General features: G+C 44.0%; 1 long non-coding RNA gene across 1 annotated transcript; it reads right to left on the reverse strand.

The window, feature by feature from the left end:
* Window positions 1-775: 775 nt before the first annotated feature.
* Window positions 776-3,912, reverse strand: LOC130174045 (uncharacterized). Its single transcript, XR_008828533.1, has 5 exons — window positions 3,372-3,912; window positions 3,038-3,233; window positions 2,221-2,262; window positions 2,036-2,107; window positions 776-1,365 (listed from the first exon to the last, which is right to left on the reverse strand). It is a non-coding gene; the product is annotated as an uncharacterized LOC130174045 (long non-coding RNA).
* Between the last annotated feature and the right edge of the window lie 18,350 nt (window positions 3,913-22,262).

Raw genomic sequence — 22,262 nt, forward strand, 5'->3', positions numbered from 1 at the left:
AAAATCTCTTAAAATCACAATGATCCAACAATCCATTCAAAATGTTCAGTCAGGACATGGATAGCATAGCTTAGCATGACGACTAAGAAGAAAAAGTAACCAACACCTCTAAATCTCACTAATGAAAACTTTATGTCTCATTTTGTTTCATCCGTTCACAAACAAATGACATATAGTTCAGTTTAATGAAGCTACCTGACGGTGCAGCAGCGGCTCTGGACGGATCTCGGTTTTGTTGACATGGTCAATGAGCAGTTTATTCTAGACCCACAGTTGCAGCATCTACTGACTGCAGACACTGACTCTGCGGTTCTCTGCTCCCTTCAAGGTCACTATGGAAACAGTTTGACCGAGTACGTTTACTGATTGTAAAACTTCAAGAGAAATTAATTGCACCAAAATTTTGCAGCTAACATTAGCATTAACAGCTGTTTACTTACCAGTCTTACCAAGAACTTCAACCGTCGACGTGTTTACGATACAAGAACGTATGATACGCCCTCTGAGCAGCTACTTCTTCAGGGCAGTCTGGACGCCACAGTGACTCGGTATCGGAAAGTGTAAGACGGTGCCAGCTAGTTAGCATGCTAACTTCGGTAGAATAAAAGAAGTGATAAGATTAGCAGCAAAACAAAAGGGGTTGTTTCCCACCTCTGGAGAGAGGTCTCTAAGTTAACCCAAGTAAACAGCTGTTAGCTAACGTTGGCTATGTAGCGATAGCAAAATAGCTCCTTCAAACCACCAAACATACGAATAAAAACAATTACACTATTAATATTGTCAGGTTATATATTTTAATCATCATATATCCTTATACTATTACATATTCTAATAATATATTCTATGTTTACTATAGTAACATGTACTTTTGCTCTGATCTATATCCTCCTGCAGTTATTTGCAGTAATGATATCAAGATAATTACACTGCTAACCACTGTTCTATTTGTGCTGTTAATAATGTTCTGAGGGTTTATTATTTATCATGTGTTTACGTTCAGGAGTGCACAAGCATCTGAAACGCCAGTAGTCATATGCATCACGCCCACCTTCGTAGAGCTGCTGTGTCTCTGTTTACACTGTTTTCTGCACGTTGGTTCATGAGGAACAACACTTCCTTCAGCCGTATTGACAATGAACTGGACTTAACAATCACAACGTGACCTCCCCACGATGATGATAAGACTTCAACAGGTGGTGTGTGAAGGCCACACTCATCCCAGGATCAGTCTGTAGTTTGTTCAGAGGAAGGAGCTGCTTTGAGATCAGACGTCTTTATCTGCAAAACGTATTATTCCGCGTCGGTGACGTGATCCACAGCGGTCAGTCTCGTCTCTGTGGCTGAGCTGCCGTCAGCTCTCCTTCTCTGCAGGATTGTAATCAGAGTCCAGAAGCAGAAAATATCAGCGCCGGTCTCCAGCTGCTGAATATGTAAAGCCTTATTGAAGCTACGCTCCAGCAATTTCTCTTAATTATTGGAATAATCAGATTGAAGCAAAGGAGAGGCTTCGCTTATTGGATTAGCTGAGACGATCCTCTAACACAACCCATCTCCTCCTCTCTGTATCTGCCTCGCTCTATTCAATTCACTTCGATTCAATCAGCTTTATTGGCACCAAAGTTTACAAATAAAATCTCAGACGCAAAAGGAGTGCAATATAGATCATTATCAATAATTCAAACATCAAAATTAACAGACACGATGATTGTGTTAAACAAAAACTTACGTCTATAAATATTTTCTGAAAAAGAACAAAAAAGCATGAATAAAAAAACATATAATTCATTCATCTGCAATAAAAATTGCAAAAATGATATAAATAAATAAAATTAAATAAATAAATAAATATGATTCTGTTTTGCAGTCATGTGATATTCCAGCATTAATAAATGGTCATTTATAATCTTTTTAAATTGACTAAAATAAAAATCTGGATGTGAACCTCCATCAAAACGCAGATAACGATCATAAAATGATGGGTCACCTGTGCCGTTACTGATCCATTCAAATTTAAAATGTTAGAGGGTCTGCACACCTGCACAGGTGTTTTCCTTCCTCCTGGCTGGTTGGAGCTGAGCTCAGGTCAGACGCAGTCATTAAAAAGCACCTGTGTGGGGGTGTGATGAAGAAGAAGAAGAAGAAGAAGAAGAAGAAAATGTGGGACCTTCAAGTGAAGAAAAAAAATGTGAAGAAAACTTTTTAAAAATCAAGAATTTTTACCCAATTTTTCTTGGTGGTTATTCTGATGTTCCTGCTCCGCCCCTGTTACGACAAGTTTGAGTCTGATTTACAGAAACATAACGATTTCATTGAACAACAACACACTACAACAGTATTATTCTTTAGAGAATACACACACACACACACACTTGTTTGTTTGTTTGAGTGTGTGTGAGGGTCGTGGCTCGGGGCCGAGGGCACACCGGGGGCATTAAGGTGGATTGATATCTGGCAGGCGGAGCGAGCCGGCCATAATCTCCATCAGCCATGTAGGAAAGTACATTACTGCCACTACAAAGCCTATTAACAAAACCGCAGGTCATGCATTATTGAATGGATGTTGGTTTTATTCGACCCGTTCAAAGAGATGAGAAAAAAAACAAAAAGGGACAAACATAAATTATGCAGCCGCCTCAGCTCCCTCACTTGAAAACATTGTTTTTGTTTTCTGCGCTTAATTGGATTCGTAGTCTGGGAGGCATCATGGTGGACGGATTGGGGTAGGGGGGTGGAGTGGGGAGGGGGTGGGGAGGGGAGGGGGGGGGGGGGGGCACTGAGATCACATCTGAGTGACTTCAGGGGGAATATTGATCGGCGATACGAATCTACCGAGAGCGATCCAGAGGGATATCCATCTGTAAACAAAGGCTCAGTGCGGCGAGGAGCTTCACCTCTGAATCACCGATGAGCCGTCGTCACCTCGGGCTCAAATCTGCACTGTTACAACAAGGTGTGTGTGTGTGTGTTGTGTGTGTGTGTGTGTGTGTGTGTGTTACCTCAGCATGAAATACACACCCATCGCAGAACAAAAACCCACCGTGACCCCATCGCACAAACTCAAACTCCACAGCTGCTCCCGGACGACAGATTTGTCGGTGTAGAAAACAGGACGGTGAACGCGTCGAGGTTAATTACATCATCACTGCTGTCATGGATCAGCTGATCACTGCACCTGAACCTCTGTGTCAGTCTACACGTCAAATACCAACCAATAACTCCTGGTCTGCTGTGACCTGTGAGACAACAGATCAACAACACATCACAACAATATAATATAATATAATATAATTCCATATTAGACACTAATTCTACATAATTAAATCAGATCAAACTAAATTAAAGTAAATGGTGACATTTTCACAACCACACACCTCGCTCAGATTCATGTAACAACCTGTCAACGCTGGAAATTGTGAGAAAAAGATCAGTAATCCTGGTTTATCCTGCTGGGAGCTGGAATGTCCTCAGTGCAATTTCATGGTGGTCAACCTGTCAGAAAACGAGAGGCAGCAGCTCGTGTGCAAAGCTGATGATTTACGCTCCAGGAGCCTCAGGCTCATCTGGTCTGTGGAGATGAACAGAGGGTTCATCCTCCGGGGAGCATGAATGTTTGTCCGTAAAGATTCTGAGGAAATATGAACATTTTTCCTTGATGAAAAAAACTGGCAGGAAAAAAATATCACAACCTTTTTTAGGAGGATGTAATAAATTCTTAAATGTTGAAACACATTTCCTCTTTAGATCAGTGTTGTGATTTCAGCCCCGCCGCCTCCAGCCGGCCCGCATGACGGGGTCGCAGAGGTCGAGCCTTACCGACTGTAAACAGCTCTGTTCTCACGATGGCGTCCTGACTGACGGAGGATCTGAAGACGAGTCTCCTCCAGCCGCCGCTGATCTCGTCCCTTAACGCTTCATTACCGAAGCGTCGAACCCTGACCCCGGCGGCCATGTAGCAGGCAGGCAGTGTGAGGTCCACACACACACACACACACACACACACACACACACACACACACACACACACACAGACATGAACCCCCGTCCGTCTGAGATAATAGGCGGATATCTCGGCGCGGTCGCTCGGTCAGACAGAAGAAGAACACAGCCGCTCTGTAGAACAGTTTAAGACACTTTGACCTCCGAGGGTTTTTCTGCTTCTCTTCGTTTGGTTCATCAGACATTTGGAGCACACTTTTCCGTAAATCTGCATTTTAGGCAGATTTACCCACAGTTCCCGGCGTCGTGATGTTAAACGCGGAGTTGCCACGGTTACCATAAAAAGTAAAAAAGAAGAAGAAACAAGAAGAACGGCTGATAAACAAGAATGAAAGGAACGAACCAAAAACGTGCAAATGCAAAATCTAAAGTCCCAAACCCACGATTGTGCACAACATGTTTTGGCGTCGTCAAGGTAACGCAATATGTCCAACCCCTATTACTATTAATACTGTATAATTGAGCCCCTGCAGCCTCTCGCACTCAATCCCTTACCAGGTGACGTCAGTCCAGTGTGCGGGGGTTCGGGGCTGAGGCCCTCGGGGGGGGGGCACATGGGGATCAGGCCCCCGTCATGTCGGGGTCGGTGTCCTGGTGATTCCCTGCCGTGTATGAGCAGCTCTCCCTCAGCTGTTGTTGGCTCTGTGTTTCGCCGCGGTGCGCGAGCTGCATCGTGTTGTGTTGGTTTAGCGTATTGTTTACTGATACTGGTGGTTGTCTTTTCTTTTGTCCGGTGCAGGTAGAGTCCTGCCGCCCCCCCCCCCCTCAGAAACTGCTCCCCCACGAAGGAGAGAGAAGTTGTGGGTTTGTGAGCAGGATTATCTCTGTATACCGATGTTGTGTAGCTGTTTATTGCTCTGACATTTCTTTGTGTTTTCTGCTGTGGAGCACCACAGGCCCAGCGGTGCTGCATGCTCATTGTGGGAGAGCCTGGAGGCGACCCCCCCCCCCCACCGCCGCCTGCTACCCTCCTACCTGTGTGTCTGCGGTAACCTTTATTCACCCCTCACTGATTATTTTTGCTTTATCCCGGGGTTTATATTTGTGTTTGTGTTGCAGAGTGTTTGTGTTGTGCGCTGGCGTGCGGTGAAGCTGCTCGGCCCCTCCGGTAGAAAAACCCCTCCCCCACCAGGAGCCGCGCTCCCCCGGCCTCCAGAAGAGTTACACCAACCTCTTCTGGAAATAATAAATAGTTTGTGTTGGAGCCCGAGTGAAAACGAAAATACCAATGTTGTTGTTGTAGTTTTAAGAGTGTTCAGTAATCTGGGTCGCCCTTCATCCAGAGTCATCCTCCGTCCTTCAGCTGCGAGGTCGAACAACTTCCTGTCTGCGTCCAATTAAAACTAAACTTTCAGGTAACTTAAATACAATCTGCGTAAAACATACAATATAAATAATTTACTAAATGAACTGTAGTAAAAGCGTTTCTGCACAAAAAAAATGAATCAGTGGAAAAAATACTTATGTACGAAACACTCAAAAATATTCTTAAATATCAAAGATAAACTTTAATATAAAAGAAATGAAGAGGTGTAAAGTACAAGTACCCCAAAACTGAAACGCTTCATCTGGTTCCAACACGGAGCTGAAAACCACCAGGGTGTAAAAACTGCATCTTATAAATGTGACTTAAAACAGAGAAGCAGACGAACGCGACACAGGATATGATGTCATCGACCAGCGACCACATGACGCGGTTACCATGATTAATATCGCAGGAACATTTGGGATAATTTATCACAACTCTAAATATAGAGAACAAACATCCGGTTGGTTTTTAACTTTAATTAATGCAGGGGAGCGTCATCACCTCCGCTGCAGCAGCTCACATGGAGAACAACAACAGTCACGTTACACTGACCAATCTGCTGCTTTCTGGCTCCTCTCGTTAACACACTCACTGTTTACCTTGACTAATTAATGAAGCTGTCCTGGTGTTTCAGTCTGACGCTTCCTGTTGTTGTTCTTACATCAATCAAAGTTTAATCAGCGCAAAGTAATGTTACAAATAACGCAGCTAATTACTCATATTGTTTGATAATTAGTGAAACGTTTCCACGATTTCAACACATAACAAATACACGATGTTTTGAAGCAACGCGGCGAGCGACACCGACGCACCGCCGTGTCCTGAGGAGCCGGAGAAAACGACAGGACTGGATTTAATGTGGACGAGGACGAGACTCCATCCGTCTGTTGTACATTGTTTTCTTCTGCTTTTCTGCCGCTGTGTCTGATGTATGAATCTGCAGCGTGTTATGTATTCAGCATCACAAAATTACATAAGAAATAAATATTTAACAGCTGATTTTCAGTCCAGAAGTTCTGCCCTTCAACATAGAAAAATAGCCGTGATTTTTATTTTTTCCATTATGCTTTGGACCTCATCTCTCAGGCTCCGGCTCAGCGTACGTTTGGTTATTCGCCAGAATAAAATCAGATTTCTGACCCTTGTTTTCCAGCTGCAGGTGATTTAAGCAGCAACATGGAGCTTCAGTTCCAACTCTGAGAAAACAGAACAGAGATTTTTCAAACAAACACACAGTCACACCTCAGGCCTCTCCCCCCCCGACAGCCGACACTGTTTGGTTTCAGCGTGTTGCTCATTAAAGCCTTAATGCGCCTCTGAGTTCGTTGCCATCGACCCGCCGACCTCGCACGCCCCGCTAATGTCGTCCGTCATTAATAAACAGCCGCCACCTCCGTCTTCGTCTTCCTCCTCCAGCTTCAAGCTAACCGTCGGTGAACCTACGAGTCAGGTGGAGGCAAACCGGAGGAGTGTGATTCATTAGCTGCAGCTGCCGCGCTGCCTTCAGCTCGTAATTAGCCGAAGCATCACTGACTCAAAGTTTACAAGCCGCACTCAACAGCATAAATATTCATATGCATCTCTGAGAAATCAATAGGGCAGAACAAAACTTTATGATATTAAAGTATTACAATATTAATGTGTGGGCGAGAACTCTTTAGACAAACTAAACGCTCCACCTCCCTCCTCTTCCCCGCCATTATGCATGCTGGGAGATCAGATTTTATGACCTTTGCCATCCGATGGGAACTTGTCTTTGCTTTGGGGTGCAGATAAGCCCGGATGATCCACAACAATAAATAAATCTGTGAACAGGCTGGAGAGCCCGAAAGCTCCCTCCCTCCCTCTCTAATCTTTGCAATTTGCCATGGCTGATAAAATTTTAATGAGGAATAAGCATAATGGGAGCCTCAGAGAGATTATGGTGAACTGGGAGTGAAACGTGTCGGACGGATGAAGATGGAGGAACCAGAATCAGCCGGCAGATCAGAGATGCTCTGTGGTCCCCCCCCCACCACCGGGAGGGGGGGGGGGTACGGGATACACCCGACACCAACGGCTCAACAGGGTTTTTGTTTTTTTTAATGATTTTTAGAAAAAGATGCTGCACACACACACACACACACACACACACACACACCCCGACTTTTCTTCAGACATGTCCCAAGATTAAGATTAAGTGGATTATTTAAAACTGTTTTTAATTGTTTAACGAAGCTGGATTCTTTTCAGATGCATTTAGTGATTCTTGGTTCTCCGCTCATGTTGTGATTTAAAATCGTTCCCGGAGAGTCGCCGAGCTGCTTCCTCTCACACTGAATCTTCATTTGTTCCGACGGCCTCCATGAGATCCTGAGCTCTCTCTTTTGGCAAGAGAACAAATATTTTGATGTGGAGTTGTGTGAGGATATTATCTGTATAGTTGTTGTATTACAGCCCCCCCCCCCCCGTAGAGAAGCAGCAGAGCGCTGAGCTGCTGCTGGACGCGGCGCGGCGAGAAAAAAGACAACATCAGTTGAAGTTCACACTTTATTTTAAATGTTTTTATCGCTTTATCTCACACACTCCACAGACCCCCCCCCCCCCCCCCCCGCTCTCTGTTTCATTCATCGTAACCATGACGCCTGTTTCGGACATGTTGTCACGGCGCCCACACCATCGTCACAGTGATGCCTCAATCATCCGATCATCTTCAGGAGGAGCAGGATGTCGCTGTTTGCTGTGACGGAATTTATGTTTGGACATTTGTTTTATTTTGTAATCACTTCCCTTGTGTGTGTCTCCACTTCCTGTCTTTTGTCTACTTCAGTTTTTTCCCCCCTAAACCTGACAGATTCATTTATAGAGCTCATGTTACAAGCGACTTTACAAAGTGCTTCACAGCTCAGGATTATTCCCCTCACATCCCATCACCCTGCGCCGCTGCATCCGTCTGCACACTCTTCTTTTATGAATATCAGTTTATGAGGGAGCGGTGGTGTGTGAATTGTTTTGGAGTGTACACTTCATTTCTACAGAAAGAAAACTCAATGCAACAGTGGAAGAAGAAACAGGAAGTAGTGAAAGAGAGCGAGAGAGCAGAGAGCTGTGAACAAGCAGCGGCTCAGGTCAGAGACGTGGATCTTTTCCTCCTCCCATCCCTTCTTCCAGACTGTGAGCAAGTGTCCATGTTATGTATTGAATGAGATGTCCCTTCAGTCCGCGGCTCCTTGCAGACGCCCGGCGGCCTCTTCCAGCGGATCCCAAGCGTCCGCGTCCACAACCGATGGAGATAATTATTTGCAAATCATGTCTGATGGGGTCAGTGATGTTTTCGTCCTCTGAACCACCGGAGAGAAAAGCTGCCTGAACACGTTCCATCAGCTCACATCCACCCAGGGGACGACGCCCCCCCCCCCCGCCCCCCCCACCCACCACCACCTCAGCATCATACACCACAGCATCACCCGTGACAACCTCGACAGTGAAATAACACAGAAACAGGCGTGACTTGTGTGAGCCGGTTTGTGTCGCAACGCGCCGGAGTCGGTGTGTTTGTGGTGTCGGGATGAAACGCTGTGATTGATTGGCCTCGTCTAACGCGGCGCGAGACAGAAAAAACTCGCCATCTCTCAGCAACAATTACCCGTCCCTCCACGCCGGCTGTCAGCGCGCTAATTCATCTGTCATCATCCCACTTCTCCCAGTAGAATCAGGCTGACAGCAAGCCCAGTATCAGTCACACAGCATTACACTCCTGTTGGCTTTCATTAGCTCCACTTTGTCTTTCACCATGAAGGATGCTGGTTTCTATTTTACCCTTAAAACTCATGTTTCTGCTTGTTCTGCTCGACGCAGAGCTGTGTAATAGAAAATTAGGCGAACTTCAACCGATTCAACCTTGTCGGATCAACCAGTGGCTCGGTGACACAGCCGAGCGTTGCTTTAACTGTCGGGCCGAGGAGCTCAACGGCGGGAACTCCACGTCCCCCGTTTCCTCGTCCGACAGACGCAGAGCAACACGCTCGTCCCCGTGGACAAATCTGATGAGTCTAAGTCCAGATGTTCCCGCTCTTTTAGCTCAGTTTTTTTTGGTCTCCACCACCAACCGAGGGAAACATCTGGGGCCAGTTGCAAAAGACCGAAGTAAGGAAAACAACCACAGTCAGGCTGCGTCTGACTCCGTCTTAACTACCACAAGGCCGAGTGCGAGGGGGTAGATGAAGAAATGAACACATGCCATGAAGAGAAACCTTTAATCCTGCAAATACCTCAACTTTTCTCCTTGACTAAAGAAACCTCTTTAAGAGATTCTGTGAAACTCCCACAGCTGAGGAGAAATGAAACCTTGTGCCACACTGATGCAGAAAACTTAAGGTGTATTGTGCAACTGACAGTATTTATTATTCAGTCATTAAACATAATATAGTAAATTAAAAACAATACAGGCAGTAAAAGACAAAGTAAATGTATTAAGTATAAATACCTGCCTACGTTCTTATCACTTTAAACTACCCAACAAAAAGAAAATAAACAGCTCAGTCATATAATCCATCATTTAACAGCAACTATAATCCTTTTTTTTTAAATTTAAACTTCATATTTGTTCTCTTGTGTTGAAAAAATAAAACTGACTTTGATTTAGCTCTGAACATTATTTGCATTATTTTATAATGACCATAGTAAATTATAAAGGTCAACTCTATATGTTAAATATGGAAGTGTAAGTCACCAGTACAGTAAATGCAAGGCTTTATAATTTAATGTATCCCTACATTTATACAGGATTGTTATTGACTTTTCTTTAATATAATTAATATGTTGTTTCCATGTTAGTTAATGATCAATCATAAGAAACTGTGGTCATCCGAGCCGGTCTGTTGAAAAAGAAAGTGACATGTCAGTGTTTTCTAATGCAGAACACACTTTTTCCACATTGCGCCATAATAAATATATAAAAATAACATTGATTATGTGTGCTTTAAATTCTAGTGGAGATCCCACAGTTCCCAAAGATACAGGATTTGGTTTCTCTGAGTGTTTTTTACCTGAAATCTGCTTTATTTTTATTGGATCACTCAGAAAACAGTCAGCCAATCAGAAGAGAGGCTCAGAGCCTCCTCTCTTCTGATTGGCTCACCGACCTGTTGTTACTAGAACTCCAGAGAGAAGCCTGAGAGAGGAGATGTAAAACTACACGGAGATAGTTTTCGGTTCTTAAAACCCCAAATATATCTTCTTATGGATCAACACTTCAAATAAAACACAGAAGAAGAAAATATGGAGCTTTTAAAAATCACACCAGTGGGTCGCGGTGCTGCAGAGACCTGAGGAGTCTCTTGCTCTGTCTGTCCAGCAGCTCGCAGTCCAGGTCCAGAGGTGGGTCAGTGTGTCCCAGGGAGAACAGTCTTATCTTGCCCTGTGCTAATTTACCACTGGCGCTGTTCTCTTGGCGTTTTGAAAATTCCTTTTGGAATTAGAGATAATATTGTTGCTACCAGTTTGTCCGAAGGTGAAGCTCAATACATAATAAATAAATGTTTTATTGGACAGTTTTACAACAACTTTTCTCTGCCTCTGTCGACTTTGGGGTTCTTACGTTTAGCTTTATTTTTAATTTATATTACAGTTTTAATGTTTGAGCTTTCACTTTTGTGTGTTTTGTCCTCAGTGGCCACCGTAGTAAACATCACACAGCTGATAACCAAGAGTTCGAGGAGGCAGAACCTGAAAGCTGCTTCTGAGGAAAATAACAGATTGAGGTCACGGTTTCTTTTGGAGCATTTAGTGGTGAAAAGGTGGAATTAATATCGGTGTTAAAGGTGGTTCACCTGTGGTCCCCAGGTTGGAGGAAGTGTTTCCGTTGTTTTCCATCCGCCTGGATTTTCAGCAGCCTCTGGGGAGAGTGTTTCCAGAGAGGATGATGGGAGTTTCTGACAGCTCGTCTCCTCCCTCCTGCATGACTTAGCAGGCCTGTCGGAGCGTTGCAGCATTCGATTCCCTCTGTGGCAGCTGAAGAGCGGGAAGGTGAGGGGAGGGGCGGGGGTTGTCTCTGGGGGGGCAGAGGTCATCTCGAGGGGGCCGAAGGCTCATCCTCACCCTCAGACTCTGTCATAAAAGCGCTCATTGTGATTGGTCGGTTGATGAGAAAGAACCCTCATGACCTGAACTTGTTTCCGTCTGGAGTCTGTTTTTCCAAGTTTGAGCTTCTTGGTTCAAGTTCAGGGAGACGTCAGAGTTCCTCGACTCCATGTCAACAGTTTGTGTTTGTTCCTTTCCTGTTTCAACATGACAGTGTCCCCCCGTGCACCACGCCAGCACACTGAAGGAATGCTGCTGCCAGTTTGGCGTGAGATGACTTGCAGAGAGCCCCCAACGTCAAATCTGTGGCCAACACAGATATAAATACCTAGACCTCCGTTTTTCAGTCTGATGGTCCTGCATTGCATGGAGTAATCTTACGCAGAGCCTTTAGATTCAGCAGTAAATGCCGAATCCCTGTGGAGAGAATTGTGGAGTCTGCTGATGTCATGATCACACCAGCAATAACATACGGGTGTGTGTGTGGTTGGGGGGTGTCTGCATACTTTTGGCCACATGCTATGTAGAATTAAGAGTGACAGATGCAGAGTTGATGTTAAAGGCGTCACTGTCTGCTGCTGGTCTCTCGGTGTGGAGAAGCCTCCGCCGTGCGTCGCCATCGAATGAGTCTGAGCCTCAGTTTGGTCATTCTGCTGGTTTCCAGCAGCGTCTGGACTCCCCCCCGGCGGGTCCCTGTCCCTGATCTAATAACTCTGCGGCTCGCAGCCGAGAGTAAAAACAGGAATGCCGGTGGCTGATAAAAAAAGACTCTTCACTGAGAGACAAAGAGCCGCTCTGCAGCAGGTGAACTGAAACCTCCATTAAAGATGGATGGAGCCCCGAGTGTTTCTGATTCACCGCCGACTTTTACTTCCTGCACTTTCACTTTCACACTGCAGGAAATGGTGTTTTATTTTTCTCAGGTCGCTCTCTGTGGCTTGTTGCTGCAGCCAATCAGAAGGCTCCTTTCTGCATCTATTGTATAAATATTAATCATCAGGTAAAGGGTTAAAAACTTCTCAACATAATCTAAACAAGAATAAAACATAAACAACAAACATCAATATAAGACATTTATCTATACTTTATATACTACAACAATAACAGTTTATCTGCTGCACTGTAAATAATTATTATAATCAGACCTCCACTGAGTAAACAACAAACACCATAATGTGTATAACCATCAGAAAACATAATGGAAACTGTTTGCTAAATATTTATTCCACAGTTCCTTCAAAATAATTCTGAAATCGATATTTTTCACTCTGCTGTTCTGCTACTAAATTATATCTATAATTTATATTTGTTTACCTTCAATTACAGTTGAATGAGTCTTTTTTTAATGTTTACTGTGTGATGCAAAAACAGCTTTAGACCAGACCTGCTGCTAACGTTAAAACATTTAATACAATAATAATAATGATAATAATTATCATTAGTAGTATTAGTATTATAGTCATTATTATTATTATTGTTATTGCTGTTACTAATGTGTTACGGCAGATGGCTCCGCCCACCCTGGGTCTGGTTAAGCCTAAATAATAATTATTAATGAATATTAAATAATATTATGAAGAGAAGGTCGATACCTGCTTGTTTAGAAAAGTAACTTGAGATCATTTCTGTTGTGATTTGTATAAATATAAATCACTATATATGTGTGTGTGTGTGAGTGTGTGTGTGTGTAAAAATTGACTCTGCTTGGTTAGACTATAATAAACCACACATGTTAACTCTTAACCCTCTGTTTTGTTCCTCGTTACCTCATGTGGCCAGAAGTATGTGGACACCTCAACACTGAAACACAACCTGTTGACACAAAGTTGGGACAAGATAATACCATCTAAAAAATTCACTGTTTACTGGAGCATTCAGAGTTTTATCCAAAACGAAGAAAAACAGCCCAAAAACCCCAAAGTAGATTAAAGTTTTATGAAAAATCAGAATCTAAAATCACTTCCTCACACTATCAGACGTTCAGATAATCACTGTGTTGAGCTGTACGTGATGAAAGGCGCCGCGTCGCTGTAGCATACCTTCAAAAAGCCATGAGTCAGAGTGGCTCTTCACGCCGGCCGCTGGAAGGCGGCGTGTCCGCGGACGTCGCCTTCCCTCCAGCTGATGATGACAGTCGAGCTCAGGAGGAAATTAAATGTCAAGCTGCTGCCTTCAGTTTCTGTTAAATGGAGCGCTAATTACCTACAAAAGCTGGGAGATCCAGCCACCGTCCCCATCTGTCACTCTCGCCTCTTAGTTTGACCCATGAAGATAAAAGAATACATTCATCTAGAAAGACCCCCCCCCCCCCCCCCCACACACACACACACACACACACTCCCCTTCTCTTCCTCCTCCTCTTCCTCCCTGCAGAGTTGCCTCACAGACTGAAAGTGGGAACTCACCTAACGAGTGCGGCGTCGCCACTCTCTGTCGCTGTGTCGCCTCCCAGGCTGAAACAGATGATTTACACCTGGAATGAGTCAACAAAGACCTGAAAATAGTTTCTTAAAGAGGGAGTGGGGGAGGAGGAAAAAAAAGTGTCCAATGTGTCTGTGAGTCATCCCAAACAAACCCATCATTACTCCAAAACAAGCCTGTTCTATTATTGTAATAAGCTCCAGTGTGTGTGCAGCAGGTTTCAGTTTCCTCCTGCGTTAAAGTTAATGTGACTCAGCAGCTCAAAGCAACAGGTGGAGAGAAAAGAGGAATATTTGCCTTTTGCATAAATTGAACTTGCGCTTGGAACTTTCAGAGGAATAGCTTCATTGTGAAATTTAATTCTAAAGTGTTTAATTAATCTAATTTGCTGCATTTGTGTGTGTATTTACCGGAGCGAGAGCTGCTGCATGTTGACTTTAGTCTCTGAATTACATCTGTATTTGATTTATTTTTCAAGTCTCTTGATATAAAGAAAATGTAATTAATGTGTTTTTCTGTTTGGCTCCACAGTAACGTGTGTGTGTGTGTTTATGTTTAGTACTAACAAATGCAACTAACACAACTGACTCTGTACAAATGGCATTAACGTAGAAGGTAAGTTGCTACTTTACTCTTAGTGTTTAAGTGTTACAACACACAGCTTCCTGTAGTGCACAGTTCTACAACTTCACGATATCCGATGCTCTCTCGTCCTCTTTCCACCGCAACCACAACTTAACGAAATGTGACACACACACCGCTTTTAAATAAACCGTTAACCGGCGGTCAGCAAGCAGCTAGCTTAACTGGCTACTGTCACCACATTAACCCCCCGAGGACGTGCAGGTGAATATCACTTTGCCGCTTCCTGACTTCCTGCAGTCTGACTTTCCACCCTCCAACTGATGCTACATCAAATGTGTTTTTAAACCCTTAGTTTTGATGAAACAGTCCCACCGTCTTCAGGTCACAGGGAGTGTGCACATGAAGTAAACACACTCGTACATTACACTGATTGTGTGTAACTGTAATTTAACCGTTGGATCTGATGACACTCAGCGGCTGAGGGATGATTGAAACTGCTCTCCAAAGGAAACTCTGAAAATTCCTTCAATATTAGGCCCATAATTCATAGCGAAGCCTGCACCAACACACGGCTTTAAAACAGCCATAAAGCTGTAACTAACACACAAAGCGCGCCTCTGTAATTGACAATAAAACCAATAAAAACAACTTGTGAATGGAGATGTGGAGACGGCAGTCAGTGATAATATCCCACATCCTCAAAAGTTTAGGCTGCTTGAGTTTTTAATGTACTGTAGAGAGCAGCAGCTGCTGTAATGAAATGTAATGAAGCTCTGTAATCAAAGGCAATTTCAGAGAGAGAGAGAGAGAGAGAGAGGAGAGCGGCAGAAAACACAGTTCTACACAAAGACAACACAACGCAGTCTCGCAGTAGCAGTAGAACAAATGGTAAATGGTGCATTAGGAAAGGTAGTAATAGCAGTAGTAGTACAAGAGGAGAGGGAGTAATAACTGTAGTAGGAGTGGAAGCAGTGGTGAGAGTTGGAGGTCTTCGTGGATCCACTTAACTGTGCTCAGATCAGCTTCTGTTGTGTTACTGCAGATCTCGGGTCTGACACCTGGGTGGACGCAGGTGTCAGCTCTGATCATCGTCATCATCATCATGATTGAAGAGGAAAAAAAAGGTCGTAAAATGGCACAAAGAGCAACTTTTTTTATTCAGTGCGTACGACTTTAAGTTAACGGTAGGACGTGTTTTGTTGCTGTGTTTGTTAGCACCTGCTAACTTACAAAATTACCTGAGAGGTTTTGACAATCTGTGCAACATATCACAATCTTACATTAAGTATTACTAGTAATTTAAATTAATTTCACCCTAGATGTAGTTTCAAAACATTAATTAATTAGTAATGATAATAATTAAATCTGGGAATGTAGCAACAATGAGCTAAGTGGACAACACTGCTTGCTCATGACAATTGATTTTGAAAGAGCAACAGCCAATGGTGAAACTCCAACAAGTCAGTTGGAGCCAATCAGTGATGTAACTTCATGATTCGGTCAGTCAGCGTTCGGTCAAGCATCAACACTGAAGAACCAGAAGCTGCAGTTCCTCTAACGACCACTAGAGTCTGGCTCCAGCAGTGAGTCAGTCCCCATAGACTCCCATGTTAGAAATGTCCAACTTTACAGCAGAAATCAACATGTTTACAGCCTGGTACAAAAACTGTTTTGGTCTCTAGAGCTGATTTCCTCAATGACAACCGTATGGGAGGGTGAGCGCCAGGATTAGCAGGGAGTTAGGGGGCAAAGTCATGCGCTGCCAAGATGGCAACAGTGGTGCAGCTCACTCTGAGCTTCAGAACCGCTCCGAGTGACGTCATGGAGGCTACGTCCATCTTCATTTTACAGTCTGTGTATTGGACTGACCAGTGGTGTAACTTCATCACTCACTCAGTCAGACATGTGCGTTGCGGTCCAGCCCAAAATATCACAATCTAACATCCAAACTTTATATTTTAGTTGCCGTACTGTCAAGGCTCTCATAGTTAGCTACACCATCGGTGTGTTGTTTATGTGGCTGTGATGAATGCTGCAGCCTCTAGGGGGCGCTACTGATGCTTCCTATATTTAGTCCTGTTGAGTTCGTTTGACTCGTCAGAGAAACCATGTTATTTTCTTTTCACTGCTTGATCATGAATTCAACATGTTTGGATTTCATCATCCCTCCACAGGCCCGGACATCGAAACATTTCAGTGTGTGTGTGTGTGTGTGTGTGTGTGTGAATAATGATGATGAAGATGAGAGATGCAGGCTTATAGAGGAGGAGTGAGAGTCATCATCATCATTATCATCATCATCATCATCATCGCTCTCCTCTTTGATCTTAATCTCATGTTTCTCCGGCTGCAGCGTCCTGGCAGCTCCACACAAACACACACTGTGCTCTATACTTGTGAGGACCATCAGTGACATGATGCATTTACCTCCTTTTCCCCCTCCGACCCAAACCGAGTTCTGACCTTAACCCTGAAAACAAGTCCGAACCCCTAAAACTTTGAAGACGTAAGCGTCCTCACTCTGAAGGTCTCACATCAGGTCCCCACAAAGGTAGATGTACACTCACACTCACACACACACACACACACTCCTGTCAAATCACTTCGCTCAGAGGAAATCCTCCCGGGAGGATTGATGTGCCAAGTGTCTCTCTCTCTCTCTCACACACACACACACACACACACACACACACACAGAAATATGAATAAATAAATCTCAACAACTCTGTTTCTCTTCATCATCACAAGCTTCACTGGTTCTGATTAAAAAAACAGGCTGTCAAACCAGAAACACTACAGGTCACACCGCTGGAACAGCCCCGTTCTCACAGGTTGTTTTATTTTATTTCACCAGTTCAAGTGCAGTGAATAACTTTCAAGAGGCGCGCAGGTAAAGTAAGGTGAGTTTCATACAAAAACAGGCCTTTTCTTCAAGGATTAAGAAACAAGTGAAGTTGCAGCCAATTAAGCCTCGAGCGTTGATACAAACAATTCCTACAGGTTTCCCGCCTCCTGATTGACTGATTCATTATTTGGACAAAAGGGGAAAAAGCCGAATTAAAAAAAGGTTGTCAGACTCGTTAATAATTGACTTTACGAACAATATTTGATTTCCACTGTAGAAAAAGTGTTTGGCTGTTTTGAATCTTTAATTAAATTTTGTTAAACAAAAGACTCCATGATGTTTTTTGTTGTTGTTTTTAAATCTCCAATTGTTTATTTTCTCTTTTCTTATATAACGTAATATAAATAAATACATTTAAAGTGACACACTGTCTGTATAACCCCAATACAAGCACTTTAATATCAGGTATCTGTATCTGTACAGCAGATTCTCTGTGATGCCAGTATTCATAGTAAAGCACACATTGTAAAAATAAATAGCAGCCAGCAGATATGAAATGTTGATTAAATATGTATCTGGTACATTGAAATAACAGCTGTAGTTTCCTTAATCTTTATTGTTCACAAGCTACTTGATCCAAATCCTGAAAGTCCTGGTTCAAATGCTTCGAACTCCTTAAATTATTGATCTGATATGAAAGTTTAACGAGATCTGTTGGAGTTGTTCGGACTGCAAAAGCCAGTGTCTGAGAGTTACTAATCTTTGTGTGTTTAATGGCATCATCATGTCTGTGTGTGTGCGTGTGTGCGTGTGTGTCTGTGTGTGTGTGTGTGTGTGTGTGTGTGTCTGTCTGTGTGTGTGTGTGTGTGTGTGTGTGTGTGTGTGTCCGTCCTGTGGACCGACAGACTGATGCATCATCGTCACATATTGGCCTCAGACTTGAAGTCTGTTTTCCTACATTATGATACAGCAACACACACACACACACACACACACACACACACACACATCCTTCTAACGGCTGAACAATAGCTTCTGCAGCTTCCTGTCTGTCCCACGCAGCATCTCACATTAGATGATGAGACCGTTCATCTCAACAACATGAAAACCACCAACTCTCCTAACAAACCTTCCAGTGCTGGAGTCAGTTCTCACTTTATCTTCTTGTAATCAGATGCATGAGGATGAAAGGTGAGAAGTGAGTTTCCGCGGCAAACATTATTAGTACTTGTAATAACAGCAGAACGTGAAACTTCATAAGAAGAAGAAAATCACAGCGAAGTGTAAATAACTAAATAACTGATAATGAGATGAAAGCAAAACAATTAGAGTCATTAATTAAAATAACATCATAAAAATGCAAAACTTTGGAACAAAGAAAGGTTTCACTCTGAAGACAACAATAAAGAGACGATTAGAAACTTAATACCTTCATAAGAAGGAAACATCAAATACATATTTTTTCTTTGACTCACAGATACACACACACACACACACACACACACACACACACACACACACAAACACACACTCACACACACACACACACACACAAAATTTGGGCCAAATGCGGTCCACATGAGGGGGGAGACCGGCGCGCTGTGTCAGAGTTTGGTCTTCTGGTGGAAAAACAGATGGGGGCTGGAAAGGAAAGACAGAAGAGAGGATGAAAGGAAGTAGAGATGTAAAATGATAGGGTAGGAAAGGAAAGGAGGAGGAAGGGAAGGAAAGGAGGAGGAAGGAAAGCAGGAGGCAGGAAACAGGAGAGAGAGGCGCCGAGGAGTCTAAGGACGGAGGATGTCTGTACAGATCGTAAAAACGCTTGAAGCTAATTTGTGATATTATATTATTTAAATAAAAGTGAATAAGAAAAGAAAAATATAGGAAATCAAAGGGAAGGAAAAAGGAGGAACAAAACTGAAAAAGGTAGGAAACAAAGTTAGGAGGTAAGAAACAAGAGGAAAGGGAGTTAGGAAGGAAAGGAAACAGGAACAAGGAACAAGCAAAGGAAAGGAGGTAAGAAGGAAACAAGAGAGGTGGAAAAGAAAAGAGACAGATGGGAATGAAAGGACAGTGAAGGAAAGGAAGAAATGTAGGAGAAGAGGAAACAAGGAAGGAGAAGGAATAGGAAGGGAACAAAGGAAATGAAAGGAGGAAGCTGGATGTATGATGACGTTTATATCTCATGTTTCTGATTTGTCAGTGAGCCGAACATCTTTCTGTGTTTAAGATGAATTTCCCTGCAGGCTGAAACTAAGTGCAGCTGATAGATTCATGATAAAAACTCGTCGGGATCAGACCGCCGGTCACATCCGCAGCCCCCGACGTGTCACCGCGAGTCTGGATCCAGCTCGGTGGGAGGGGATGCCGGGAGGATTAAGATGCGTCCTCGGAGGCTGGGTGGGAGTGAAAACATGTTCCTGCGGCGGTCTTAAGTGCCCTGAGGCGGCGGCTGGTCATGAATTAGTGTCACTTTCAACCCGGCGTTCACCAACTTCCCGCGCCGTCTCGAGGAGCGACGCATCACATTAGAGGCCCTTGTGGTCGCCGCTCCCCGTCAGCCTCCTCCTGCTCTCGCCCAGACGCCCGAGCCGCGGACAAATTAAATCCAGATTTGTTATTACCGCGCCAGCGCTCGGGTCGGCTACTGGGAAGGATTCGTTGTGCTAATCCGAAGGAGATGCCGCGTCGAGTTCGCTGCTAATGGAATTACTGCAGGCGTGATAAGAGGCTCGGTCAGAGGAACGCTCTTATCACTGCCATCCCCGGGAAAAAAAGAAAAAAGAAAAGAAAGTTAATGGAAAACATGCTATCTTCTTAATGACAGGCCAGTGTTAGTGTAGCATGACAGTAAAACAACATGCGTTAAGAAGATTCGGAGTCCTGCAGGAGTGGGATGAAATGCACTCCAGACGGTAATCAATCTGTGTTGTTTACAGCCGCTGTCTGCCTGATGAGGAGCCCCGCTGCACTCCCGCCAAGATTAGATGCTGTTTGGTCGGCATAAAGAATCAGTCAGGGGAAGCCCCGACCAGCGGCCGGCCAGCCGACTGCTGCAATAATATATCAGAGCAGACAGCTACACGGGCTAATGTTACGCTGAGAGGAAGAGGGGGGTCTGAAAATTGGAAAGGAGTCCAGTTTGTTCTGAAGATTACAGTTCACTCCCTCCTGTAATTTCTCAAATGATGCAAATGTTCAACAGGCGGAAGAAGCTGCTTGTTCACTTCAGCTCCGTTTACCCTCGTTCATTATCAAGGCGGGGGGGGGGGGGGGGTGTCCAACAGGTACAACAGGGCAGCAGAGTAAGGAGAGAAGAAGAGGAGGTGATTAAAGAGGAGAAGTAAAGGTGGAGGTAGGGAAGGAAACAACAACAATATGGTGAGGAAATGAAACGGTTGCAAAGGGAAAAAAGAAAGAGGCAAAAACAGAAAGGTAAAGAGAAACAGGAAGAGTTGATGTAGGGAAGAAGAGAAAGGGGAAAGAAGGAGGCAGGAAAGGAAGCACAGACGTAGGGAAGAAGAGGAGGACGTAAGGAGAGGAGAGAAATGGAAGGACACAACGTAGGGTGGGAAAGAAAGATGAGGTAGAAAATGAAAGGATGATCTAAAGAGGAGATAAGAAAAGGATGAAAGATGTGATGGATGAAATGTAAGGAAAGGAAGAGGAAGGAAAGGAAACAAGGATGTAGCAAAGGAAAGAGGGAGGGGAGGGAGGGAAGAAACAGGTAGACATGACATTTTTTTTTATCTTAAAAACTATTTTCCACAAACTGAACTGAGTCATTTTTACAGAATTTTATCGTTTTGTCTTGAAATAAAATCAGAGCGGAGGAGAAGAAGCCGTCGACTCTGATGTGTTCCTGAAACCTCCCGCACGTGTGGCGGGATCCGAGGCGCCTGAGCAGAGATCGGTATCGATGAAAACCATCTCGGCAACAAGGTGGAGGGAGACGAGGCGAGCGGGAGACACGAGAGGCGGCTTTTAAAATCTACTTCCTCCTTGTTCCTGTGATGTGACGGAGAGAGGATGAGGATGGATTACACTCGCAGCTCCTGATTGGACCGGCGGCCTCACCTTGAAAAACACAACCACTGTGTCAATTGGCTGTTGACTTTTTAAGTGGAGGCGGCAATCGATCGCCGGGAGTGGTGTTATTGATGAGGTGGTGGCGACGGCGGGGGGTGGGGGTGATGATGGAGACAGACGCTCGGCGGCATCGTGTCACACCTCTGAGTGGATGAGAAACTCTGTTAAACTGGTTTCTACTCTGATCATCAGCTACGTAAAGGTGGATATTTAGACTCTTGTGAAGGATTGATCCCGTTATTAATTTAATTTAATGACTTTAGTTCACATGTAGGTCAGAGGGCTCACCTCCCCCCCCCCCCTCCTCACCTCATCTCACCTGGGTGAGATGAGGTGAGGGGGGGAGGGAAAGGAAAGAAAAAGACTAAGGGGAGGAGAGGAAGTAAATTTGGAGGTGGTGGGTGTTAGATGTAGAGAAGGATGGGAAAGGAAGGAAAAACGGGAAGAAGAGGGAGAACAAGAAGGTAGGAGATAAAGGAAAGAAAGGTGGAAGTGAGAAAGAAAAGAAGAGGGGAGGAAAGGAAATTAATTTGAAGGTTGGAAAGCAAAAGAGAGAGAATAGAGAGAAAATGGGGGAAATAATAAGGTAGTGAAGGAAAGGAGGATAGGAAAAGAAGAGAGCGGGGAATCAAATGAGGAAATGTGAAAGGAAAGAAAGATGTAGAGCAAAGATGGAGGATGGAAAGGAAACGAGAGTGCAAAGAAGGAAAGGAGGTGACATAATAAAAGGAAAGGAGGGAAAGAAAGGGGGATGTAGAGAAGAAGGAAAACTTATCAGGTTTTTTCCAGTTGTTATTTCTGCTGCTCGTGATGAAGACAGCCCTCACTCAAACAAACATGGCCGCCCACTCATGAGCAGTGCGGATATTATTTTTATAAATCACTGTACATTTGTTTCTGTTGACGAGTTCTTGCATCTTGACAGCGGAACAGGTCAAAGGTCAATAATGAGTCATC

The sequence above is a fragment of the Seriola aureovittata genome, chromosome 8 (genome assembly GCF_021018895.1).
Source record: "Seriola aureovittata isolate HTS-2021-v1 ecotype China chromosome 8, ASM2101889v1, whole genome shotgun sequence".
NCBI classification, from domain to species: Eukaryota; Metazoa; Chordata; class Actinopteri; order Carangiformes; family Carangidae; genus Seriola; species Seriola aureovittata.